General features: G+C 42.7%; 1 long non-coding RNA gene across 1 annotated transcript; it reads right to left on the reverse strand.

Moving 5' to 3' along the window:
• Window positions 1–1,319: 1,319 nt before the first annotated feature.
• LOC149920252 (uncharacterized) lies at window positions 1,320–2,531 on the reverse strand. The gene is made up of 3 exons (XR_016470830.1): window positions 2,460–2,531; window positions 2,180–2,377; window positions 1,320–1,485 (listed from the first exon to the last, which is right to left on the reverse strand). It is a non-coding gene; the product is annotated as an uncharacterized LOC149920252 (long non-coding RNA).
• Window positions 2,532–27,123: the final 24,592 nt, after the last annotated feature.

Raw genomic sequence — 27,123 nt, forward strand, 5'->3', positions numbered from 1 at the left:
ACCCCAGCAGCGGGGGAGGGAGCGGGGAATGCTGCACATGACTGCTGCATTGAGCTGGTGGCATGAAATACATGCACAAAGCTGCAAGCAGGCCAAAAATTCTTCAGTCCTAAGCTCTTTTCAGGACTTGAATTTATGCCACATCCACAGAAAGGCAGTTACCAGGGACTGCTGTGACTGAGATGTAGTGGTGTCAGGCGGTCGTATTTTATCTGCAATAGAGTGCTTTACTGTGTTGTCCTAAGTGGCACAAAGAACTCACAAGATAAAACAAGGCAGGAGAGCAGGGATGCGTGCCCTGCTCTGCTTCTTTATTGCCATGGAGGGGGAAGTTATGGACAGCAAAGGGAAAAGGGGAAGCATCTGTTGACAGCAGCTGAGAAAAGATGTTGGCTATTGTGTCTGGCTGCTGCCACTTGCTGAGGCAGTCAACCTCCAGGTGTGGTCACCTTGGGGTGTTGGGTCCTAAACGATTATCCAGCCTCTATGGAGAGTACAACAGGGAGTTTGTAAGCTGCTGTAATACACAAGGGCAAGTAGGCTCTATTTCTCAGATTTCTCTGTCACAGGTTATTACAAATTCCAACTATCAAATACACCTAAGATTAATGAAGCAAGTAAGTATCAAGCTAACACGAATTATTGCCAGGAGTGCAAATCTCTCTCTTTCAACATTACAGGTTACTACAAACTTAGCAGTAGTAAAGTAGCAAATATACTATGAATGATTACTTATATTTGTATGTATATATATGTATATAATATACATATATATTTAAAAATGCTGCAGGTGCCAGTAAAAAGATCCCAGAAGCGATGTCTAACTGACCCCAGAAAAAGGTCAGTGAGGTCTGAGCACAGAAGTGAGCCCAGAAGTGGGACCAGTAAGATAACAAAGTTTCAACTCGAAGATGGAGCTCAGGGCCAGACGGGTGTCCCCAGTGAAAGTTTTATTTGTATAGAGAATCTTGTAGGAAAAAGGAAAATTTTGTGCAGCACAGGAAATCCTCAGAGAAAAAAAGACTCAACTTTGGATGGAAAATGAGTTATTTTTATAGTAGCCAAGAAATGCTGATAATTTCTATTTTTCTCCCGAGGTAACCTACAGGTGATGTTCCCTATTGTCCTAGAGAAAATTTTACTTTCCCCTCACTGTTTTCCTTTCTTACAGGTAAATATCCAATAGGAGTTCATAATCCTCATATCTGAGGATATTTTCTGTTTTCCATACTATTTTACCTGCTCAGGTGATAAGTTTCTGTTAGTGTGTTGAATTTTTCCCTATTGATGGTAGCTCCAGGAAGTCCCCAGTTCTTAACTACACAGCTGTCCTTCAAGGAGGCCTTTATGGGTCACATTTATGGCTCCTACGGTCTGGTCAGTGCAGCATTCTCTGCGCCCCATGCACCCTGCTACAAGCCTGTCGCAGCTTAGTTTCTTGGCCACAAAGGCAGGGAGATGCACACGTTGCCCATGGATGAGGCACTGGAGAAAAACACAGTTCTGTAAGTGATTCTGATTGCTGCCGATGACCAGAGTTCATGATTCTTGCCCATAAAACACCATTTCTTCATTTGAATCTTACTAACTCGTTTTAACTTTTACTAATTATTCTGAATTTGTGAAAATGGACAACAGGGAATTGGTACCACAGAAGATGGAAGGGTCACAGGGTCCATGTCAGCTCCATAAGCTCATTGCCAACATTTGTCTGTGCCATGTGTTTATTCCTTCCTTTACAATCCCTTCCCTCACCCATGGGCCACATGCAGCTTTTCAGTACTTTTTCTTATAAATCAGAACAAGCTTTCCTTTTGCAAACAGCGCTCCAGGGAAAAGCTAATGGCAAAAATACAAGCACCAAAGCAACATCTGGTCTAACAAACACAGTCCCAAAACATCATTTGCTGCAAAACCTGCATTTATGCACAAAAATGCAGGTGTTGATAAGTGAACGTGCAAGAACGAGCATCTTTGTGGGAGAGGGCAATTGTAGTATGTAGGGAAAAAAAATGGTGGCTTTGAATCATTGACCCGCAATCAGCCACTGAACTTTGATGATTCCTACCAACAAACAAGGATCTGCATGACTGAATCCACACCCATTTATTTTTCAATTTGGGAACCAAAGAAGTGATAGGAGACTGTGGGCATTTGGAGGGAAGAATTATCATCTCACCTTGTGTGCATCTCAAACTTGAGCACCTCCCTTATACCTGAGCACCATGCAGGCAGGTGGGATAGCATGGCCCCACAGCATGGCCACCTCTCTGCACATGGCACAAATCCTGTGTGGGGCTCAGCATGTCTGATCCTGGGCTGGGGGCATGGCTGATGGAGGACACATGGCTCTGCTTGTAGCCCTGACTCCTCTCAGCTAAAAAAAAAAATAAGCAAGTTCTAACCCAGAGATGTATTCAAGGGAAAACAAGCTGCAAAAGAAAACAAGCACAACTTACAACCATTGGAATTAGTGGATTTTGGGGGAGATAGTGGATTTTTTGTTGTTCATTAGAGTCACTGGGAGACCTGTAAAGGAGAAATTTGCACTGTTAGAAGGATATCCCATAGCTACTTCTCCACAAGCCCAATTGATGTGGAGAAGGAATGCAAGTGCTCTAGAGGGCTTCCTGTTGCATGATACTGCAGAAAAAAAATCCCCAAACCCCTCATTCTGGTGTTTAACTCATGGCGTTAAGCCTAGTTCTTGAGAAATCATAGAAAATATTTCCTAAGTACCCAAAAGGGAGATGTTAATCCCCACTTCAAAATAGATGAACTAAATTCAAGGGCAGGAGGTGCAAAAGTCTTGTTATTTATTGTCAGGTTGAAAAATGCCAACATCCTGACCTCGGCACTGAAGTATCACCCCAGTTAGGAGATTTAAATATCTGTCTTTGCACCTTCGTGGAGTCACTTTAAGATCAAAATAAGAAAGCAGAAAGCTGGTCCAATATTAATCTTCTTAGTGTCATGAAGTGAACCAAACAGCATAAACCACAGGAGCACCTGCCAGGAGCTGCATTTGCCTGTTGCTATAATGCTTCAATGGCATAGCAGGGTGAGGAGAGTGGTCTGCTTCAAGCAAAGAACCCCAAAGCAATTTCTTTTTCTATTTCTATAGACATCAGAAATCCTTACAGATTTGATGTTTTGAGAAAAAGAGAAGACTGGTTACAAAGTCTCTTATGTACACTTTTCTTTCATCCCTGTGCAGCAGTCTTCATTCTCCGGCTCTTCAGTGTGATCTTATGCAACATAACGTTTCCACCTGAATAATTTACAAGGCAAAAGCATTCAAAGTATGAAAACATTTGCAACGATATTAGACAGAAAGACAGTCTTCACTGGGCCACTGCAAGGTACCTTTGTGTTGAAGCCTGTTTCCCTAGGAAAGTACATCTTCCAACAAATAGCCACTCAGAATATAAATCAGGTAAGTGAAATATGAAGCGTATTTTTGCATTTCATTTGGATTTCCAAGGAACTGAGTTACTGGTTGCCTGAATCTAAAGAACATGGGGAAAATATCTGGCAGAAAGTGTGTAAAGTAACTTCAGATAAAGTAGACAGTATTTATGACAGCTTAGCAGCTAACAAAAATAATGTTATAAGGGAACATTCACTGTACCCGAATGATCTACATGGCATATACTTGGAGCTGTTCACACCAACTGAGCTCTTTATTTTTACTCAAAAGAGTTTGAAATACAAGTAGAAAATAGACAGAACAGAAAATACAAGCTATTTAATGCATCATTTTTCATTTTGATGTTTGTAGAGAATGCCAGTGATCTACTTAGCATGGTTTGTCCACAGTTTTCAGTCTCACCAGTGGCTGGTGGTTATTGCAACCCTACTAAACAAAGCATCATTAGTACTACTGTTAGCTAATATTATATTTTGCTTCTGTAAGTCTTCCATCACACAGAAATCACACAGAAATGGAGACATTTAGGATATCACTTAAGGATACAATTCTTTACAAATTATCCAATTACCTCAGAGCCTTCTCTTCTCCAGGCTGAACAGCCCCAGCTCTCTCAGCCTGTCCTCACAGGGAGGTGTTCCATCCCTTGGCTCATTTTTGTGGCCCTCCTCTGGATGCACTCCAACAGCTCCATGTCTCTCCTGTACTGAGGACTCCACATCTGGGTGCAGTACTCCAGGTGAGGCCTGACCAGTGAAGAGCAGAGGGGCAAGGAAAAAGTAAGGAAAGTAAGAAGAAAAGAAGGAAAGAAGGAAGGAAGAAAAGAAGGGAAGAAAGAAAATAGCTAAAACATAAGTACAGTTTCTTTTTTTCCTCCTCTCCCCTAAAAAAAGATACAAAAATGAGTCATGTAAGCAATCCTGTTACCGTTTAATGTAACAATAACAAGAAGAAAATGTTTGGTAGCTGAGGGAATTCAATATAATCCAACCTGTGGCATTTTACTTGCACAGTCCACTCCGAAAAAACCCTGTGATAATTTCCATCACACCTGCAAAGTTGTGTATTAAAAACCAATGGAACAAAAACACAGAGAAAACTTATAGAAATACAGACTTTAAAATAATCATCTGTACGCTCTCACTTCTAAACAAATGAAGCTGATAATTCAATGTCATGTGTCATTTGCTCAGCATTCTTCCAGCCATGTACTAAGTTTTCACGATAAGCAGTGATTTGGCTAACAGTGCAGTTTACATGAAAGAAATAAAATATTGTTGCCCATAAAATAAAGATGTGGTTCTACAGCTATGTCTTTTACTGCTGAGCATATAAGAATGCACCTGAAAAAATACACATTTTCACTAATTTGTCATCACTGTTCTGTGAGATCTATTTTTAATGCAAGAATTCAATGGCAAGGGAAAACTCCCAAATAACCTCGATTCTCAGAAAAATTAGATTTGCCTACTGATCTAATCTAAGCAGTGATAACCTTATAAATGAGTTTTGTTTTTTTTTTTTTTCTAATAGCTTTTGACGGTAATAGAGTATTGATTCCTTCAAGCAGAAGATAATGTTAATGGTCACAGTGCTACTCATCAGGAAAAATGAATCTGTGAAAACGTCACTGCCTTTATGTTACATTTCTTTGTTACTATATGCTGCAAGCCTGTGATTAGCCAAACTTAAAATGTGAGCTGTTGAATTTGTCTGTGCAGAGCATGGGCTTCGGAGTCTGTTCAAGGAGTTTGCTCAGCTGTGGGATCCAGGAGGGTTCTTCAGGCCTGAGGGTACATCACGGTCACATCTTGCTCCATACTGGTACTGTATCTTGCATCCTAACAAGTCTTGGCCAACAGCAGCACCTCACAACTTCCCTCTTTACCACTGTTAATGTGTCAGAGTGGCACTGCAGGACGTGGGACAGACAAGAGAAAGCTGGCATTTGCATGAGTAGAAAATCTCTCGAATCACATAGTTTTCTGTCTAGAGGCATGATCCATCCCTGGGATATCAAGGATTTCATTTTTGCTTAGAAACGTAATGATCTTATTGCTTTCAAGAAGTTGTCATTCTATTTGTACCAAACAAAATACAGATACAGGTTTTTTGTTGTTGTTTTTTGTATATACCTCAATAACTACTCTGAGAAAGGAGAAGTCTGAAAAGCAACCAAAACCACCACTTACAATTTGCCTACAAGAGTGCTTAGATATTTCTTAATGCATCGAGGAATACAAATCAATCCCTCCCCAAACAGCTCTATCTATCCAACCAGGGTCCCAATGCTGAATGCAAGTGCTGATGGACATCTTTAGAGGCTTGATTCTCCAAAGTGCTAAGAAACCATAAATTCCATTGTCACAGGTATGCAACAGCTTTGAAGACTACTTGTATTTAAAAACTTCAGTGGAGAGTTAGCAACTTAAATTCATGAAACCAAATCTGTGGGTTTCATTTGCATTCCAAAGGCAAACACTATCCCAGTTTTGGGAAGAGACAAGCAGGACAACAAGATGCTAAAAGTGCCCTGAGCTGCAGTGGGTGATGAGGACATGCTGGGACCTCATCTGCTTTGGTAGCTCTGTGGGAATCAAGGGGTCACACTGGGAGACCACTGGGAGAAGGGGTAGGAGAAAGGAAACCCAATATCATCATCAAAGAAAAGGGAAACAAGACATCAGCAACAGTCCTGCATCTCTGAGCAGGTCACAGCCAAGGTGCTCTGTTTCCCTCTACTGGTAAAACCTCAAGATTATTTTTTTTTTAAATCTCTACAATTCTGTTGGTTTTGGTTTTTTTTTTGCTGGAGGTTTTCTGCTGGAGGTGTCTGTGTACCACTGTGTGCTGTGCATGCCTGTGCATTGTGTGCTGAACAGTGCCTGTGAGCATGTTCAGGTTTCTTGTTTTCTTCCAGATCTCCCTCAGCTCTATCCCTCTTTGCTGAGCTCTGCCATATAGCCAGCTCTGTTTAATGCAGTTGACTTCAGCAGAGCTGGGCATGAATCTAAATTCTTAAGAAATATTTCCAGGTGATTTATGTGTATTTGGAAAGGTGTCATTGATTTCTCAACATGAAAGCAATGCCACAACACTAACACTATTGTCAGGCAGTCTAACACTTCTTTAAAAGAACTGCTGTTATTTGGTTGTGTACAGAAGACAGAACAGAGGTTCTGTTGTAGGAAAGTCTCAAGATTATGAGCTGGCAAGAAGATGAGGTAATTGTACACATGGCACTGAATGCACTATCTAGGTATTTTAATTGCAGTCGGACCACACGGCCCACAGCCAGCTCCAGTAAGACCTCATGTGTGATCCTCTGCTTCCCATTGCCAAAGAAAACATCAGTATTCACAACCATTAGAGGCCTTTAGAAGTAAGCAAAATTAATTTGGGAAGGAGCTTTCTGAGCTTTCACAGGCACCATTTTATAGAGACATGGGTCTCCCAGCTTACAGTCTTCCACTATCTTGGGGTCTTTCAGGGCATTTCTTCCTTTCCACATGACATCCCCAACAGCAGAGGTTTCCCATGTCCTGCTGCCAGGGGTAGCATTTTACACTGGGAATGCATTTGAGGTTTTCCACATGTGATAAAAACAAATGGAGAATTTTATCTCTAGGAGAAATAAGTGACTGTTACACTTACTTGCAAGTGCTTTTCTTGGAAAGTCCAATCGTTCATGCTCACATACTTCAGTTTAACATGACTGTTAGATTAATTGAGCTATTGAGTATGTCTGGTCACAAAGTATGTTCTAACTATTTTCAGAAAGCCCTGGGCAGGCTGGCAGGGCCTAGGAGTGCAACCAGATGTACTGCCATAAAGACTGTTGGGTCTTACAGTGAGTAGACACTGAAATTAATTTACCATTAAAGAAAGTGATGGGATGAGAGGAAACAGAATGCTTCTGGACAAATTGCTCTGCTTCTGTTGCTCTCAACACTCCACTTTTTGAATGTATGTGTACTCTGTAAATGTAGTCAAGAAAACGCATGCTTCATTGAATCCCTGACACCTGGCTGTGTTGGAAAGTTGTTAATACTATGTACTAGGTCTGCAAATTCAGTAAATGTTAGAGGAGGAGCTTGTTTCTATTCTATATCACTGGTGGAAAATAGCTGCTTAATTCAGCCTAATCTCTACTACTCAAGATAATAGGATTCCAGGGACATTACTCTCAGATTAGCTGGAAAACCGTGACTGCCTGCAATAACTGTGGGCAAAATTTAACTCCCTTCTGCACTGTTGTTAATGTGCAAGAAAGCATGAGCTCAGATAGATGAGCCAATCTCTGATTTGCAAGATAAGCCATTAAAAAGAAAAAACAATCATTTCATAGTAAACTGAGCACGATTAACCAGCTTCTGGGGAAGATCAACATTTTTCCAGGGACATTTCTGAAAGCAGAAAAGGACCACAACAGCAAAACCACATAAATTAGAAACTCTATGGAACACAGTGCGAGAGAGAATGGATCTTTTTGTTAACCCTCAGTAAATGATATGAAAGTGGGCAATTTTCAGATCTCTACCATTTGGAAATGAGAAAATTGAGTGATGTTGGATCGTACATCCCATGACTTAACAATTTTTCAGTACTCTATTACACGTTTTGGTTGGCTGGATGCCTCCCTTTTTTTACTTTGGTCCATAATGAATATAAATGCCTTAAGCATGATAGTAAGGCTGGTCTCTTTCCTCACTCCCCCTCTTTTGAGGGTCAAACATTCACACAGTGTGATCAGATCTGATGTAATAAAGATGGAAAGGAAGAACCAAGGCTTTCCCATTTCATGTAATGTGGCCCCAAACATTTTGTGAGTATAGTTTCTAGAGTTGGAATCCCTGAAGAGAAGCACAGGACAGCAGTGATACTTTGAATACATATGCAGCAGGTTAAGACCTTTCTTCTCTCTGCATTTTTTATTTCTTTAATGCTTCTGCATTTCAGTGCACAGAATTTTAATGTAGATTCCAAGTGGATCGGCAGAAAGTTGAGTTTGTAGTTAAATTGTATCACAAGACTGCAAGACTTGATGGGTGGATGCACTGAGAATCTTATGGTCTTGTTCTCAGTTTTGCACAGATATTCCATGTATTTGGGTGTAAGTTTTGACATCTGTGTTTTTGCAACAGAAGAAAGGCAGAATTACTTATCCCTGTCTGTGCTTATAGATAATGGGTGAAAAGGTTAAATACAAGCTAGTGTTTATATATGCAAAAGAACCACTAAAAACAGAAGAGCTGAACTTGCCTAGAGGAGGTCTGCAGAGGTGCCAGGATCAGCAGTATTTCCACACATGGCAAGCACCTGTCAAACATTTTCTGCAACATCTGCAAACCTTGGTCTAAAGCATCAGCAGGCAATGTGCCCAACAGGGTATTTCTGGCCTCAATTTTGTACCTTGTCACAGATATCCAGCAAATGTCACCAGTTCCTTTTAGATCACCACTTAGATCAGCTCTCCAGAACTGGTGCCCATCTGCCTCTGCCTGCCCACTCTTGCTCCTGGGATTTTGCCCCAGGCAGGTTTGCCAGGCAGCTTTCCCTCTGCTGCTGTGGGGCAGCTGATGGCCCTGTGCAGGATGAGTGGCTGAAGTACTCTTGCCAATATACACACTCGTTCGATGAGTTAATCTTTGGCAATTACGGTCTGGTACACGGCCTAATTAGTTTTGCACCTTGTAGTTATAAGTTCATTTACTGTGTGTTTCCCTACTTTGCCAATGAAAACATTGCACAAGTCAGCTGAAAGCTCACTGAATTCCAGACACATAACTTCTGTTTCTCTCCCCCTCCTCACAAGGCCTATCACTCACAAGAGATGTGGGTTAATTTGACAGAATGTCTTTGACAAATGGATTCTATCTGTTACTCATTTTCACACTTAAAAGGTTTTATTCATTTCAGACTTTTCTTTTCCAGAAGTTGAAGTTTAAAAAACTATCCTATTATTCATTGGTCCTTCTTTTCTTTTTTCTTTTAGTAAAAATCCTCTATAAATCAGGAGCTACCTTGTTGAATAAATATAAATAGTCTGTTTTAGAACCCATGTAAGATAAGAGGTCATTTTCTTAAGGGAACATGTTGTACAGCCTCATCTTAATTACGGAGACTGAAAAAAATAAAAAAGCAGTTTTTTGAGAAAAGCATGATTTGGAATAGTTACAAGAAGTGGTAATATAAATGGGTTTGCTGTTGGTCTTTTTGGGAGCAATAAGAAATTATGAAGGTTTGGCTGGCTCCTGTCCAGAGAGCTTGAACAGGACCGATGTGAATGGAAGAGCAAAACCCAACTGGAGCCTCTCTGCCAAACATGTGCATCACATCATGCACCAAAAACCCAAATTGTTTTATGCACACAGACTGTGCGACACACTGACAGCAGGGTGGCTGCTGGAATTTCTTTGCCTATGTAATGCGAGTTGAGTCTGTTCAAAAAGCACTGTTGCGGTCCATGGTATTTTTGAGACAGACCATTTCCAAGTCTGTGTGAAGTATGAGAGAGAGCATTTTTCCCTCCTAATTTGGATAGATATTCTGTCTTTTACAATCTCCAGTTGCATGGGGGAGAGTAGCACATATTTTGTCACCAGGAATGAATGGTTGGCCCTTGGGAGAAATGCTCCGTTTCTTCTGATGGTCATACAGATTTCTGCATGGTGGGTTCTCAGTCTGAACATTACTGGCATTTTTGTGGAGGCTGTGGGACTTTCCAACACCCTACTTGGGAGCAGCCTTACTGTCATCATTCGCTGCTGAAAGGGCATTTTCAGCCAGTAAAGTAATTCAGCTGTGTGAATTTATTCCTGAGCTTACAGATATGTCATTAAACATGGGGTCAGCGGTTTGGGACAGCCATAAATACTCCCTCGTGGTTATGGCTGATATAGCAGCAAGGAGAAGGGGTTTGAACAGGAAACTGGCAAATTGTTGCTGTGTTCAACAGCCTTTTGGGGCCACCAGCAGACCAGAAGTGAATACTTTCATACTTGCTCTTACCTGATGGTTTTACAATAAAAGTTAGGCTATATAAACACAGCATGCTGCAAACTCTAGCTTGGTAGCGTGGGTGAGAGAGATGTTTCTGAGTTAATTTTTCATAAGAGAAAAGTAACAGATTCATGTTCTTCAGCTATGGTGGATGAGATAAGTCTGCAGCAGTGTCTGCCAACAATCCCATCCCAGAAGGCACTACAAGAGGACATGATGATAACTTTTTGCAGATACTGAATATTAGAGAACATGCTTTTCATAGAATCGTGGAATCCTTAAGGTTGGAAAAGACCTCTAAGGTCATCTAATCCAACCATCCACCTACCACCAATATTGCTCACTATGTCCCTCAGTGCCAAATCTAAATGTTTTTTGAACACCTCCAGGGGCGGTGACTCCACCACCTCCTTGAGCAGCCTGTGCCAGTGCCTGACTACTCTTTCAGAAAAGATTTCCCAGTATCTAACCTGAGCCTTTCCTGGTGCAGCTTGAGGCCATTCCCTCTCATCTTATCGTTGTTACTTGCAAGAAGAGGTGTTTATCATTGTAAACCCAGATTTGGAAAAATAAGTCATCAAATAAAAATGTTAGGAGATGGAGAAAATGTCATATTTTTTTCAGACCACAGGAACTTGTCACCATGGAGATCCTCTTGTTTTCTTTGAAAATGTCTCAGATCTTATGGATGGAGCATATGTGATAGAAGTAAAACAATATCATCAAGAATTCACATTAAACATTTTAGAAAGAAGTTTCTGAGCAGCAACCAACTTTCACAGACTGTTCATGCAGCAAAAATATGCTTACAGTCTTTTCCTTAAGAGCTTTTTCTTTCTAATGTAAAGCAACTAAAGATTTTATTTTCAGAACTGGCTTATTTTTAAGGAACGTATGATACGTATGGCTGAAGGACTTCTCTATTTTGTTGTAGTTTTGAACAATGAAATGCTCTTCCTAACGAGAAGCAATACTTCATAGTAGCATAGAAGTTGTAAGAGATGTAGTCTGGTTTTAGGCCTAGCAATGAATGAAACTCCTGTAGCCATACGGCCCAAGTTGTAGAAATGGTGCTCACCCATCCTTCCACATTTCACATTGGATGGGTTCTGTAGTCAGACAGTTGCAGAGCAGAAAAGGCATCTCTTGTCCTTCCACAACACGTAAGAACATGGGATGAAGCATAAAGTCAGAATAAATATCTCAATGTGATTAGGCTAATCTAAGGGAAGGGAAACTGAGTATTTACTCTTAATCAGGATCAGATTTGTCCTGCTGGGCCATGTGGTAGTAATCTCTACAGAGATGCATTTAGCAAGGATGGCAGTGAGAACTATGGTCCTGGGGCCGGGAGAAGGCAACAGCATTCCTGGCTCTGGTGCCAGAGGAGATAGGTCCAAGGAGATAGCCCATGGTCCAGGGAGCCAATCCATGGTCCAAGGAGCTAGTCCATGGTTGAAGGAGCTGATCCATGGTCCAGGGAGCTAGGCAGCCTCATTGATAACAGGAAAATGCAAGGCACCCTTTGAGTGGGACAGGTAGTTCTGCAGTGCCTTTGCACTATGAATATTCAGGATGCAGACTAGGTGCTGAGACAAGGCTATGCTTTCACTTTTCCTTTTTTCCACAGTTACATGGGTAATAAGTAATGCAAACGAAACATACAAGGTATTTCCTTCGTCAGTGAACAAAATATCTAGTTATAGCAACTCAATGGCTTCACCTTCACAGAACTGCAAATACTCTATTGAGGATGATTCAGAAGACCTGAGCTGAGAATGTAGAAAAATTGGTACTTAGGGTACATGGATGTTGGAAAATTGTTAATTCAGAAAGTCCTGCAGCTAAGAGTTGTCCTATGAAATTCATCAGATGAAAGCAATGGTTTCTGCCATTTCAAGAGGCCATCTTCATAATGGTTGGTAATGATGTGGTACTGGGAATAGTGAGTGATTCCATTTGCATTTCTTTAATGAGTTGAAGATTTTTGTGTTCTACCCACTGAGCTATGATACTAGAAACACTAGTTCAATCTGACATGAGTTGAAAGCATTTAAGAGAGAATATACTCTGTCTCTTTTATCAGTGCTGAGCTTTCTTACAGTGTGTTTGTATACATTTATTTGTGTTGATGATAACATTTGGGCTGTTGCAGCCTATGCTCCAGGTTTTCAGGCAGCAAACATATGCTGCCTATAGCAAAGTCTCCTTCATGAGTATTTTGAAAGTATTTGTAGGCATTGGTCCTCTGTTGTCCTCTAGTCTTCACTGCATCTCTGCCACAGTGTCTGTGGTCTCTGATAATTTGGTGATTAATCCTATCTGAAGATAACTCTGTTAATAAAAAAAAATGACCACAGAATTCTTTCAAACTTCTCCAGGTTTAGAAGCATGAATCTCAGCTGCTTAATCCATAGCAGTGCAAAGGACTACCCATATGTCCAGGAAGAACTGAAACAAGCAATACCATTTTCATTGGATTGTTTAGATCTCCTCAGACAGATTGGCCTGTTCCCTGTCACCCATACCTTGGCACTGCCATTTCAGTCCTACCCCATCATTTCTTTTCTGAGATTGTTCAGTCCAGAGAAGAGGAGGCTCAGGAGAGAACTTATAGCTCTCCACAACTGCCTGAAAGGAGGATGCAATAAGGTGGGGAGTCAGCCTCTTCTGCATAAGTAGTGACAGAACAATAAAGAATGGCCTCAAGTTGCAGTTCAGGGGGAGGATCACTTTGGATATTAGGAAAATAGTCTTCTCTGAAAAAGTGGTCAGGTGCTGGAACAGGCTGCCCAGGGAGGTGGTGGAGTCAGCGTCCCTGGAGGCGTTCAAGAAACGTTTAGATGTTGTACAGAGGGACATGGTTTAGTGGGGAAATATTGGTGGTGGGTGGATGGTTGGACCTTGGAGGCCTTTTGCAACCTCAAGGATTCTATGATTCCACAATTCTTGTTCTCCTGAAATACTCACACAGCAATGCATCATCCATCAGTCTTACAATGCTGCTTTCTATGCTTAATAAAGTCAGGTAAGGAGTGAGCAAGTAGATACTGAGCATTTGGGAGGTGCTGAAAACATAGCACTTTATTTTCTGGCCAATTTGGATACACCCTATCTCATCCATAACAGACTCTCACAAATGTGTCACTGGCCAATGAGATCGTCAGGTTTGGGAACTGAGAAGGATTTCATTTCTTGCTGTGGCCATATTCAGAATGACTCAACCTGCTTGTTCTTGCTACCTTTCCTGAAAACCTGTTACAGAGCCTCTCTCCTCTGAGCCTTCATTTCTAGCCAACACTCATCTGCAGCGAGCTTCCTGTTTAGAATAACTGTGTTCTCTCCTTGACATTTATGCTTTGTATTTGTTCCACTTAAGATGTTCTCTGAAGATGATGTTAGGGAATTGTACACTGTATTCCAGATAATGTCTCAGCATGGGTCTATAAAAGGGTGTTAGTTTCAGGGGCTGCAGCCAGGTAATCTCTGATCTTTTCCCTATACTGACTGCAGAGTCTCCTTTGCTCTAAGAGACGTTAGCCATGTTTTTGTTACTTTGCTGTTCATTTTCTAATGCAGTTTGATGTTTGGCAATACTATTCAGCCAACAAGAGATGACCTGGTTTGTTGATTACATCATCCTTTCACTCTAAGTACTCCGTCCTTGTTTCCCACATTATTTTAAATGATAAATGGACATCCAGTTGATCTTGAAGACCTTCCCCCTTTGATTAGTGCACAAACCATAGCTAATGTAAATAGTTTCTGTATCTTCACAGTATGGATATTCTTAGCCCTTTTCACAGACAAACATTTTAATTATTTAAATTGTTAAGTAACATTCTTTGCTTTGTCCAAACTTGTCCTTTTGGAATTAGTGTAACTATTACTCATAAAATTCCTCATGTTCATTAATCCCCCCAAATTCAGATTAATCAGTTCAAAGTTATTTTCTGTTCCTCTCTATCCTCCCTACTTTCAAAAACCACTGTCTCGTAAAAAAGTCTGTTGGCTTGCAGATCTGGGAAAATATACATCTAAGTATTTTTAGAATTTTGGCTCCAGACTATCATGAAGAAGTCAGAGGTGTAGGAGATGGTGATTTCAGCTGTTCCGTTGTGATTCAGAGCAGAATAACTGTGCTTTGTATCGTCAAAAAATAATTAGCTATAATATGCCATTACCTTCTAATATTGGTGTAATTGCCTGTGTGAATAGTCAAATTCTTTCTCAGAAACTTGAAGCAGTTCGTGTTCTATCACTTTGCTTGACATTTTGCAGAAGGTGCTGGGATTTCAAAGAGATAAAAGTTTTGACATCAATATTGCCAATAATAGAATCATAAAATCACAGAATGGTTTGGGTTGGAAGGGACCTTTAAGATCACCTAGCTCCAATTCCCCTGCTATAGGCAGGGACACCTCCCACTAGACCAGGTTGCTCAAAGCCCCACAAGCCTGGCTTTGAATGCTTACGGGGAATGGGTATTCACAACCTCATTGGGCAACCTGTTCCAATGTCTCATCACCTTCACAGTAAAGAATTTCTTCCTAATATCTAGTCTACCCTTGTCCACCTTAAAGCATTTTCCCTCATCCTGTTGCTACATGCCTTTATAAAAAGTCCCTCCTCAGCTTTCCTGTAGGCCTCCTTCAGATACTGAAAGGCCACTATAATGTCTCCCTGGAGCCTTCTCCAGGCCGTAGAGTCCCAGCTCTCTCCCCATAGCAGAGGTGTTCCAGCCCTCTGATCATCTTTATGTTCCTCCTCTGGACCTGCTCCAACAGCTCCATGTCTTTCTTGTACTGGAGGCCCCAGAACTGGAGGCAATGCTCCAGGTGGGGTCTCACAAGAGCAAGCAGAGGGGCAGAATCTCCTCCCTCAACATTTGGCCTTCTGGGCTCCAAATGCACATTGCTGGCTCGTGTTGAGTCTTTCATCAGCCAGTATCTCCAAATCTTCTTCCTCAGGGCTGCTCTGGAGCCATTCTCTGCCCAATCTGTATTTGTGCTTGGGATTGCCTCTACCCAGGTGCAGGACCTTGCATTTGATCCTTCAGATCAGACCAAAGGCACCACTGACTTGCTTGCGTGGTTCCCACAGCAACCTGCCAAGTGAGGGGGAATGTCCATGGGATCTAGACAGCCTTAGGTTGGAGAAATGCAGGCACAGACACATCACAGATTCTCTTATTATTATGATGCCCACAGAGGCTCTAAGGAAGCACCTGGCACCCAGATCTCAGCTGCATACAACTGACTTGAAATAATAATATTTTGTTTTACTTTTAATTGGGACAGGAGAGGAGAAGCAGAAGTTTCCCAGTCTTTTAGGCTGGAGAAATGCTAGGGAGATCAAGGCACTGACAGGCACTGACAGGGGAAAGGTCCCTGGCTCCCTGCAGAACCTGAGCTGGTTGGTAAGTCTGGAGTAAAGGGAAGGTGTAGGACCCCAGGTTTCTGTCCTTCAGCTCATTGAGGAGATTCCCAACAGTGCAGCTGTAGAAAAGCACTGGCTTGGGGAATATTTGTGTGGTTCCCTATCTCCACGGATAGCATCCCACCCCAACAAATGAGCAGGCTGCCCCAAGGGGGTGTCACTAACAGCTGGGGCTCATGGGTGAGCAATTAGTCTCCTGAGGGTCTCATAGAGGTGGCATGTCACAGGATGACTGCTCACTCCCTGTGAGCAGTCCTGATTTTAGGACAAGTTGCAAGATTTCCAACACCACGGCTCTCTGTTCCTAAGGTGGGTGGCAGTGACAGCTGTGAGTCTGTGTGAGTCATCCTCCATGCGCACTAACAAGGCTCTGCAGGCTTGGTGGCACTTGCTTAGCTCACTGCAAGGGATGCTGGCAGGCCTGGCAAAGAGGACCTCAAAACTGGGATGTCTGGATGACAAATCAGAGCCTGGTCTTATCCTGAGAAGGTGATGGTGGGACATCCTGCAGCTGATCTGTGGAGTGTCTGTGGCTGTGCACAGTGTGTGGTGAGTGTGGCTGCCCTCAGATGGTGGATGTCACCACAAGTGACATGGCTCAGCAGTCACCAGAATGTGGCAAGTCACAAAACACCAATGAACTTCACAATGCAGACTTCTCAAAGTATCTCCTGATAACTAAGCCAAGTACTTGGAGGTGGCTGTCAAAGAAAAAATATGACGTGCCGTTAGGAGAAAACAGTAAACCAGTTCATCAGTGTAGGGAGAGTCTCTGGGTGACATTTTCATAACATTCACAGACTTTTAAAAATGCAGGAGAATTAAACCATCATTTCAAACTGCCCTCCTGAGATTTTACCTGAATGTAATATATTTCAATTACTGTATATTCTAAATTCCCATGATAATACACAATCTGCAGAGACTTATAATGTGTGCTGGTTGAAATCTGAGCTAAATTAATAAAATCTTTTTTCTTTTTTTCTTTTTTCTTTTTTTTAAGAGAGAAATAATCTACTTGGCTGGAAATGCCTCAAGGAACGATGAGCAGAAAAGACACAGAATAACTGGGAAATGATTTTGAAAGCAATACTTGCAGGCCAATTGCTCAGAGCCAATGCCAGAAAATAAGGCAAGACTTCTTTTATTAAACATGATTGCTGTGACCTTCTCTGGTTAACCTACAGAAGGAAAAATGAGCTGTGCACTGTGTATGATTTGTTGTTATTACAGCTGGGCTGTTTTTCAGTGAACTCGTAGAAGCTGGAATGTTTATTTTGATTTACTTTCAGTTTATTTCTTTTTTTGTTTTTCAAAAAAGCAGAAGCAAATGAAACGTCTTCTAGCATACATGTAGCCTTCTCTGAGCACTGTGGCTGCAACCCCCTCTTCTCAGCTCCTTTCTATCTGCAAGCATCACGGCCATGCCGGATCCTACCTCCCTCCTTCCAGGGGCACTGAGTGCTGTTCTCCTGAGAGCAGGGCTTGCAGCTGCACTGACCCTTGGGCGAAGGCTGGCAGGGTGAACTTCCTCTTCTCTGTCCTCTCCTGGGGCAAGCACCGATAATGTTCCCTGGAGATCACATAAATGAGATGAGGACAGCAAGTTAATGTATTTATGCACAGCAGAGTCAAGAGGGCCCCACTGTGAGATGCACACTAGCATAGTTCCAGGCATACTGCAGGGACACAGATCAGAGATAAGACCAGAGGGACAAGGACAGTGCAACAGTGTGTGTGCTTCTGTATTCTTGTCAGCCTGAAGTGCTGTGCAGAGGCACAGTAATGTATGCAGTGGAATCAAGAATGTAAGAAAGCCCCCACAGACCTAGTGAGCTAATTGTGGCTTAGGTCATTTTCTATATGCTTTCCAAGATGTCTGCCTATACTTAATTAAAATGCCTAATCCATCTCATTTAGCCTGGAAGGTAATGGAGGAGGGAAGTTATTAGTCTGGTGTCTGGGATATTGGCAGTGCTGATTTTTTCATGGATTGGAATTCAACAGGCTTTCATTTTCTGAAAAATAAAGTCATCAATAAGACCTAATCATGATTACTTTAAGGAACAATCAAAATTCTAAAAAAAAAATAGCTAAAATCATAAGATCTCACTGATTCATCTTTCTGTGTCATTTCTTGGCTTCAACTCTCACTTTGGGAAAAATATGCTTTTGACTTAAATTGAACACAGTTATTTAAAGAGTATTGGTTGGAAGGAACTTCTGGAAGTCATTTCATTCAACCTGCTTGCTAAAGCAGGCTCAGCCAGTGCAGGACAATGTCCATGCCCAGAAACATGCCTAACTGGGCTTTGAATTTCTCTAAGGATGAAGACCAGCAACCCCTCTGAGCAACCTGTTCCAAATTCTATCATTCTTAGAGATGAAAAGGAAGGAAGGAAGGAAGGAAGGAAGGAAGGAAGGAAGGAAGGAAGGAAGGAAGGAAGGAAGGAAGGAAGGAAGGAAGGAAGGAAGGAAGGAAGGAAGGAAGGAAGGAAGGAAGGAAGGAAGGAAGGAAGGAAGGAAGGAAGGAAGGAAGGAAGGAAGGAAGGAAGGAAGGAAGGAAGGAAGGGAAAGAGAGAAAGAGAGAGAGAAAGAAAGAGAGAAAGAGAGAAAGAGAGAAAGAGAGAAAGAGAGAAAGAGAGAAAGAGAGAAAGAGAGAAGGAGTGTGGTGTGGTCATCCAAAGAAGTTTTTGGCTGGCCCTGTCTAAGCCTTGGGGCTATATGTTGTATATGCAGCAGAATGTGTATAAGATGCACAGAGTGTGCACTGGATGTCTGCAGGAAAAATGAATTTAACACCATCAATGCTCATGGCCAGCTTAAGCATAAAAAGAGTGTAAAATGTAAGTGCTGGATGAGGAGGAAAGTTTTTCTGTGGGGAGACTGAGTTTCAAGTGGTTTTGAGTTTCAAGTGGTTTTCTGTGGCTGTCTGTGAATAACCACGTGCCCCTAGAGGACAAGTGGCAAGGAGCCAGGAGTGGAGAACTGTGCCAGTGGTGTGTCACCACGAGGACCACCTACATGCGCTTGGTGCCAAGTGCTGTTTGGCAAACAGGATGGATGCCATGTGTAAATAAATGAGTTACATAAAACACAGAAAGTTCATGCACCAAAAATTGATGGTTAGAATTCTGGTGATGCTGAATGCCAGCTGCCTCACAACCAATGGGGCTGCAGTGTTTGTTGTCTCTGGTAGGACTCAGTCATGCTTTGTGGGGCACCTGTAACCTCATTTAAACCACCCTGACCCCAAGAACACAATGAAGAGCACAGCTGGACAAGTTTAGATGAAGACACTTTGTGCTTCATGGCCACTTGCTCTGTTACAGAGACTCTTCTGGTGCCCTTCTGACCACAAGGCTCATGGGTGAGTCTGCGGCACCCAAGCATCTGAGCAACCATGCGCCTCGATGAGAACAAAAATCGCAGCTGTTGGGCCATTAGCAATAGGGTTGCTGCCATCTGTTGGTTAAAATCACATGGGGAACAGGAAGAGTTCTTAAGGGATGATGCCATCTAAGGTGCAGATCTAATGAAAAAAGCTACTTTGAAATGCAAGTCTGATGTGATCATGTTTTGCAAATGAAGAGGGGGTCACAACATGATAAGCCTGCATTATTACATTGCATTGTTGCTATCCTGCATACCAGCTTAAGCTGTTTGCTGGAGTGCTAGATAAAGTTCTATGCTTTCAGAAAATGTGAATTTAAAGCTCTAGAATAATGTTTGTAAATCTTTGAATGTAACTGTTAGATAAAAAGTGCCAATGTACTTCAGAGATTGCTTTACTGCACAGAAAACAAGGACATGCTTACAGAAAACATGTAAATGAGATGTGGCATAGTATCTAGACCTCAAAAAACCTATTGCAGACTATGTCTGTGGGTGTTCCCACCTACAGACTTCTTCACTCTGTAGCCATTGCTTCTTTAAATGTGATGCTTTAACATAACACTTTTCAGCACACATCTCCGAATCCATATTTATCTGTTTTTAAATATACATTTTCCCCCATAGGAGATGGTCTCGTGGTGTGCTGACCTGATCTGAGCTCTGCAGAATGATACCCCTGGGGACCTCTCTGTGGCCTCCAAGAACCTCACCAGCCATTCACCCGGGCTCTTGCCAGCCACCTTTAGGGTACCAAAGCTCTGGCTGTGGGTCTACAAATATTTCCCTTTCTGCAGGCCATCTCCATCAGTTTGTGGTGCTAAATCCTCCCGCATGTGCCATCAGGACTGTCAGTGTTGCCACTGCTCAAACTTGTACAAGATTTGGAGCAGCCTAACAGCTGTTCCACAGGTCACTTTAAAGGCCATAAGTAGCAGTGTTTCTTCCTCCCTGCCCTGTAAGCCTAGATGAGCTCAGCATTCCTGTTTACTACCTGAAGCTCTGCCCTATTTTCTGTCTGAGAGTCACAGCTACAAATTAACTAAATCCTATAGACTGAGCAGTCCCGAGAGTAATCTCTTCCTTCAGCTTCCTCCACAGGTTGTTTAAGCAAAAATACACACACCAAACATTTTGAGAGAGTGAAAGGCTTCCATAGTAAGTAAAATAGAACCTTACATCACCTGTGTCCAAAATGATTTAGGTATTAAGTGTTAAACATTAAAGAACCACAGCATTAAACATCTGAGATGTACATTAATGCACTCTTGTCCACTCCGTGTTCATGTTCCTTCACCCTGTGCTCTGCCAAATTCCATTTTTGGAGCACAGTTTCATGCAGCCTGACCGATTGCTTACCCTCAGTAAAATGTCTTACAAGGTTCAGAAATAGCTTCTGAGCATACTGAAAAGGTGTGGGAAGTACCTTGGGATGTTTCTGGGCCCTCTCACTGGAGGTGCACACGGGCAGAAAAGCACTAAAATTTGCAATTAAAAACATGTCTTAGGTAGGGTTTCTGAAGTCTGGATTTGGTCAAGAGACTGGGGCACTGAGGTTTCCCAATTTCTTTCCATATGGGCTGTATGGAAAATGATTTCCCCAAACCTCTCCACATGGCTCCCATTGACATAGGTTGAAGAAATTCAGACCCATATGTAACCTGACAGTCATTGCTCCTCACAGTACTCCAATCCCACTGCAGCTGAGGGTCAAATTCCTTCTGCAATACAGCCGTGTTGCCTGGTTATTGCAGAAGTCCTTCCACTGTGGCTGCACATTTTGCAAATTTAGGAAATGCTTTTCAGTTTTGGTGGGATCTTTGCAGAATGGGTGAAAACCAGGTGGAGAAGAGCTAGTTACCACCAGCAGTCTTTAGCTCCAGATGAATTCTTGTTCTCCTCAGTAGGAAATACTGAAGAAAGGCTCACGTGCTGGAAGCCTGCCTGTGGCTTTCACCAAAGATTTAACAGAAAATTAGTTGGCTAGATTAAACACTGGCTTACTCATTCTTGTAAATCACAGCTCGTCATACTTAATTCTTATTTTACTTTTTGTGCAATAATTATAGGTTGGGGATGTGTTCTTATAATAAGCTAAGTAGATGCGTTCTTACAAGACTTACTGCACAATTGTTGATGAATATAGACTAGAGACATACACGACAGATATGACGACAGTGATATGCAAAAGAGGAGATATTTGACCCTGTCCATTCTCTACTGCCCCACTGCTTCATTTCTGGGCCATGCCTTCATTCAGGCATTTTTGCACTTGGTCCAGTGTGTATTGGGATTTGTAGGTGGAGCATCCCTGTGTGTTTCATTTAGCATATGCTGTGGACCTGCTTCCCATAAGAGTGTCTTATCTTCTTTTTCCTCCTGTCCTCTTTCCTTCACAACTTTCTTGTTTAAACAAATTGTATAGGTTCACTACCCTGCTGTGTGAAGAGGCCCTTTTATCTACCTTAACCCAATCTGCTATTACTTCCATCACTCTCTACCTAGTTCTAATATGTGGGATATGATGAATAACAGTTCTGCATTCACCTCATCCACTGCCTTTATGATTTTGCAAATGTTGGTCATAACCTTCTCTCCACTTCTCATCTTCAAAGCATTTTTAGCTTTTCCTTACCTTAAAATGTTTTACCATTTTAGTTGTCCCTTTCTGCCCTTTCTCCAACTCCATCACATCCTGAAGAGAGCGTGGCTTAGCAATGAATTCCATGTAGATTATACAGTGAAAATCCCTAATTTCAGACCCAGTAGCCCTGTGTGAGGTGTGCTCCAGTGTCTCAGTCCCACAGTTTGCCTCATCAGAGAAGAGGTTGTCTGCTCTCACCATGCTGCTCCAACAATGTCTGACTGCACGGACCCCAGGCAGAAAGTTCTAACTAACCATGTGAAAAATATGACAAACATAGGTCAGTATTATCCCTATAATTTCCATTTACATACAGAGGGAAATTGACCCACAGGGACAATTAATGATAAAAAGAGTATTTCGACTTTTTTATTAGGGTAGCATGAACGTGCCATTTCAAGAGGAAAAACAAGTACAAGGGAGATGACTGTGGTGTCTGGGTGCTCTCTGAGCAATGCTATGCCAGGATTGGGTTGAGGAAGTGGGGAAAAAAAGAAAAAAAGAAAAAAAAGAAAAAGAAAAAAAAAAAAAGGAGTTTGGGACAGAAGGTTCTTCTGCTAAAGGCAGTAGTTTTCTGGGGCTTTTCACAAGGTAATAGCAAAAAATAAAACACAACACATCAAGGAAATAAAAACACCCCTTGAAGCTGTAAGAGCACTTGGTGGTTACTGAAGGTTTTTCTGAGAAGTGCAATGACTAACACATTTTCTCAAACAATCCTATCCCCTGTTTAGCAGCTGGCCACCTACTGCTGCCCTGCTGTGGCTGTTGGGGAGCAGACGGCTCACCACTGCTCTCTGGCAAAAGAGAAAGGTGAAGATACCTCCAGAAAAACATAGCATTGAATGGGAGTTTTGAAAAGTCCTTGGGGGATCTCTTCAGCCCTTCCACTTTTGGTGGTGTTCATGCAGAATTGCTGCTTGTGGGTTTGTTACATTCCCATGGCTCCTGTTGCAAGGTCTGGACCCAGTGGGGAAAAGAAGAATGTGGTTCTGAGAGAATAAATTCCTACAGATTGCTGTTGTTTGCAGTTCATGTTAATATTGCAGCTCCCCTGAGCCTCCCATACCCTCTCTCTAATAAATCTCCCTTCATCTGATGCAAGATGATGTGCTCATCTCTTCCCTGTGCTGAGAATCCCTGTTCTTTCATAAATCTAACCTGATATGTACTCACCCGTCCTTGACTTTAAGTGGTTGGGCAGCTGCTTTTGTGCATACAAAGGGTAGATGCATTAAAAATGCTCAAGGCATACCTGATAGGAGTAGATCCCGTGAGAGCTCAGTGCTGCAATACCTTTCTCTGCTTTTTTTAATCTTCCTCTCCTTACAAGAACCTCCTGAGGATATTTCAAGACATTATCCAACAGTTCCTCTGCACAGTTCCAGGCTGTTGCCAGGAGCCACTGCTGTTCCCTCACAGTGCTCCTTCAGTGGGACAATGTGGCTGCCTCTGCCACACCTCCAGCAAAGCTCAGCATTCATGTGGAGATCAGGTTTAATGCAGGATGGCCCCACCATTTCATAGTGGGTTTCTGCCTTGTGCTCACCCTCTGTAACGGTGTTGGTGTGCTTCTGTATGCGAACCAACCTCAGTATATATCACTACAGACACTGATGTACACCTGTACACACAGAGCAGATGTATTCCTGATGGAAGACAGTCCTGATAATTACATGAATAAAATATTATGGATAATGGAAATAAAATCAATGCACCCAGGCAGGAAGTAAGCAAGTCACCAGTATGAAATGCATGTTATACTGCTGACAGGTGTTTTAATATATCTTGTGAATAAGGGATTTATTTATAAGAAAAAAAGCTCAGACAAAGCCTCAGAGTCTAATTATTTATCCAGCTTTGTAATTATTAGTTATAAATCTCTAAAATGGCTGAGAAAGTGGGGAGATGCCAAGTCTGGCTGTGTGTAATGCTATTGCTGGAAGCGGCGTTATTCCTGACAATATATTATGACCAAAGACACAGGAGAATTTCCATTTTCTGGGAGCACTGCCTTTTTGCAGCAAGAAATGTGCTTTCAGTGACGGCTTTAATATCAAGTTACAGGCTCCGGCCACACAGGGGAGGAGGAATAGAGGTAGCTGAACTTTTCTGGATTAAATGTCTATTATATGGTTGCCAGGGACAACAGGGGACGGAGTTTAATGACCCAGGTGGTCCCTTCATATTCTGCACTCATATCCTCCACTATCAAAATGGTTCCTCGGGGATCTGCCTGATCAAATACCAACAGCACTAAATCCTGAGACCTGTTGGAAAAGCATTGGCCTAAGTGATATAAGATGTGCTGAGGCAGAAAAGAAGTGTGTAAGGCAGCCAGTCACAGCTTATCCTGTCTCAGCCCCAAGGCTGGTGTATTTGAGGCAGCCACTGTACCTGGTGAAGCAGTAACACCCATAGTGTAACCAGTAGGATCTCCTGGTATAGTGATCAATTCCCATTTCAGTTTTAACTGCACTGAAGGTGAATACCAAGAACAAGTGGCATACCCTTGCATGGTTTTTTACAGGTCTGTTCCATAACTGGACACTTACAGTAGGAGTATGTTAAGTGTACCTCCCACAAATGTCTACTGGTACTTATAATGACAGCCCAAGAACTGGACCACCAATGAACTTTAGTGCCCTTGTTAGTATTAAAAATAATAAAAATAAAAATGGTACAGTAATCAAGCATAGAAAAAAGCCAGCTAACATTTGCCATCTGGGTTAGAAAGGCCCAGACAGCAATGATAAACAATGCTGCCATGATGGAAACAAAACTTAGACAGAATCTTGAGCACTTGACACTTGCCAAAGATGCTGAGCAGTGGAGATGGGACCTCTGGATGGGGAAGTTCATGAGCACCTGTGTGGGATCCACTTTCTGTGGTGTGGAGGATGCAGCAATGAGAGGACAATGCTGGGATATGGTGACCTCTGTTTACAGCCTGAATTTTGAGGTGTATGCGTGGTAGCTTGTAAAGGGAGCAAGCAAGCCCAGCCCAGCTACAGTGTAGAGGGACTGCAGATATTTCATGCATTTTCAGTGTGAAATTTCCCATACAATACTGACAAAACTTATTTGTAGTCACTTGCGAATCATTTGACAAAAGAACAGATTTGCACAGAATTACTCTACCAGTTTGAACTCCCAACAATGTAGCTTACCAGACACCATCCACGTGTACTGCCTGCCTCAGTACAGGTTAGTGGCTGACCTGCTGGAAAGGAGCTCTGAAGAGTAAGATGGATGTTCTAATGGACAGCAGGTTAGCCATGAACCAGCAGTGTGCCCCTATAGCCAAGAAGGCCAATGGTATAAATAGGTGTTAAAAATAGCATGGTCAGCAGATCGAGGAAGGTCTCCTCTGCCGTGGTGAGACCACATCTAGAGTACTGTGTCCAGTTTTGGGCTTCCCAGTTCAAGCAAGATGGGGAATTCCTAGAAAGAGTCTAGTCGAGGGCTACAAAGATGATGAGGGACCTGGAGCATGTCCCTTATGAGGAAAAGCTGAGAGATCTGGGGAGGAGAAGGCTGAGAGGGGATCTTATCAATGCTTATAAATATCTAAGTGGCAGGAAACAAGTGGATAGGGCCAGGCTCCTTTTGGTGGTGTCCAGTGACACGACAATGGACACAAACTGGAACACAGAAAATTCCATCCAAACATGAGAAGGAACTTTTTTACTGTAAGGGTGTCAGAGCACTGGAACAGGCTGCCCAGAGAGGTGGTGGAGTCTCCTTCCCTGAGATGTTCAAAACTCACCTGGATGCTTTCCTGCTCAACCTACAGTAGAAATCTGCTTTAGCAGGGCGCTGGACTGAGTGATCTCCAGAGGTCCCTTCCAATCCCTGAAACTCTGTGATCTGTGATTCTGCAAGAAGCCCAACACAATTCCCAAACACAGGAGAAGATACACTGCAATTCATTGTGCAACAGCACTGGTCCCTGTCAGACTCTCCCTGAGGGTTGCTGCAACCCACAGAAATAGGCAGTCTTCTGCCAATTTGAGGGAGGGTCCAAACCTGGTTCCCCAGTCCAAGGGAGACATGGAGTTATTGGAGAGCCCAGTGAAGGGCCACCAAGATGGTGAAGGGCCTGGAGCATCTATTCTGTGAGGACAGGCTGAGAAAGCTGGGACTGCTCAGCATGGAGGAGGCTCAGGGGATCTCAGCATCAATAAATACCCTATGGAAGGGGGCAGAGAGGTCAGAATCAGGCTCTGCTCAGTGGTATCCAGTACAGGTCTCACAGCCTCCTCTGGCATACCCCAGGGCCACTGACGCATTGTGTAGTGACAGTGGGTAAAGACTGCCCACAGCTGTGTGGGTGAGCATCTTCATGTCCTGCCTTTTGCCCAGTGCCTGGTAAATGCCAGGAATGCAGCCTAGGCGAGTTCATGCTGTTTGCAATTAGGACACTGGCTGGCTGGCAGGTTGCTTGCTAGACCACACATGTCTTAGGGAAACCAGGAACTGCTGATTGGGGTTTCGGAGGCAAGCGGCAGTCTGGCCCGCAAGAGGAACCCCCAAAACCCCAAAGGATAGGGCAGTCTCTTGTAAAGAGGTTTTACAGGGAAATACTGGCACTGAGTACCCTAGGGTACAATTGTGGTAAGGCCAGGAAAGGCCAGGTTCAGGAAAGTCCCATAGGGAAGTGGGAGCTCCTGTGGGACAAGCACTTTGGTGGCACCTCATGAGAAGAAGAGGTGAAGATAAGGGTTTGGCGGACGTGTGAAATACTGATCTTACTTAGGGTGTTTCCCCACCACTGGGAGCCCTTTCTGCTAACAAGGCATCACTGTTTATCTACCTTCCTGCTTTTCACTTCTCCCTTTCAATGAAACACTGTTTTCAAGGCAGTGTGACGTGGTGGGGACAGGAAAAGCTCAGCTATTTGCCAAGGATCTGATGTTTCATTAGCAACCTCTGCAAACTGGAACTCAGACTTTGCCATTGCCAGCTAAGCCCCATCAGAAGGGCTACATCCTGCTACCATGGAAAAAAAAAAATTAATAATCACAAAGTTGAGACCCTGCTTGGGAAATAAAAGTACTTTTCTGCAATACAGCAGTCCAGGAGCCATTAAACTGTCAGTGGGTGGGGTAAGCAATGATTCACAGGGTTCTGGTGCCTGTAGCGTGCCCAGACAGTTTCCTGCTGCTATTTTCCACTTGTTAGCCTTGTCGCTTGTATGCCTTGTGTAGGCTTG

Source organism: Phasianus colchicus, chromosome 1, assembly GCF_987193195.1.
Source record: "Phasianus colchicus chromosome 1, bPhaCol1.hap1.1, whole genome shotgun sequence".
NCBI classification, from domain to species: domain Eukaryota; kingdom Metazoa; phylum Chordata; class Aves; order Galliformes; family Phasianidae; genus Phasianus; species Phasianus colchicus.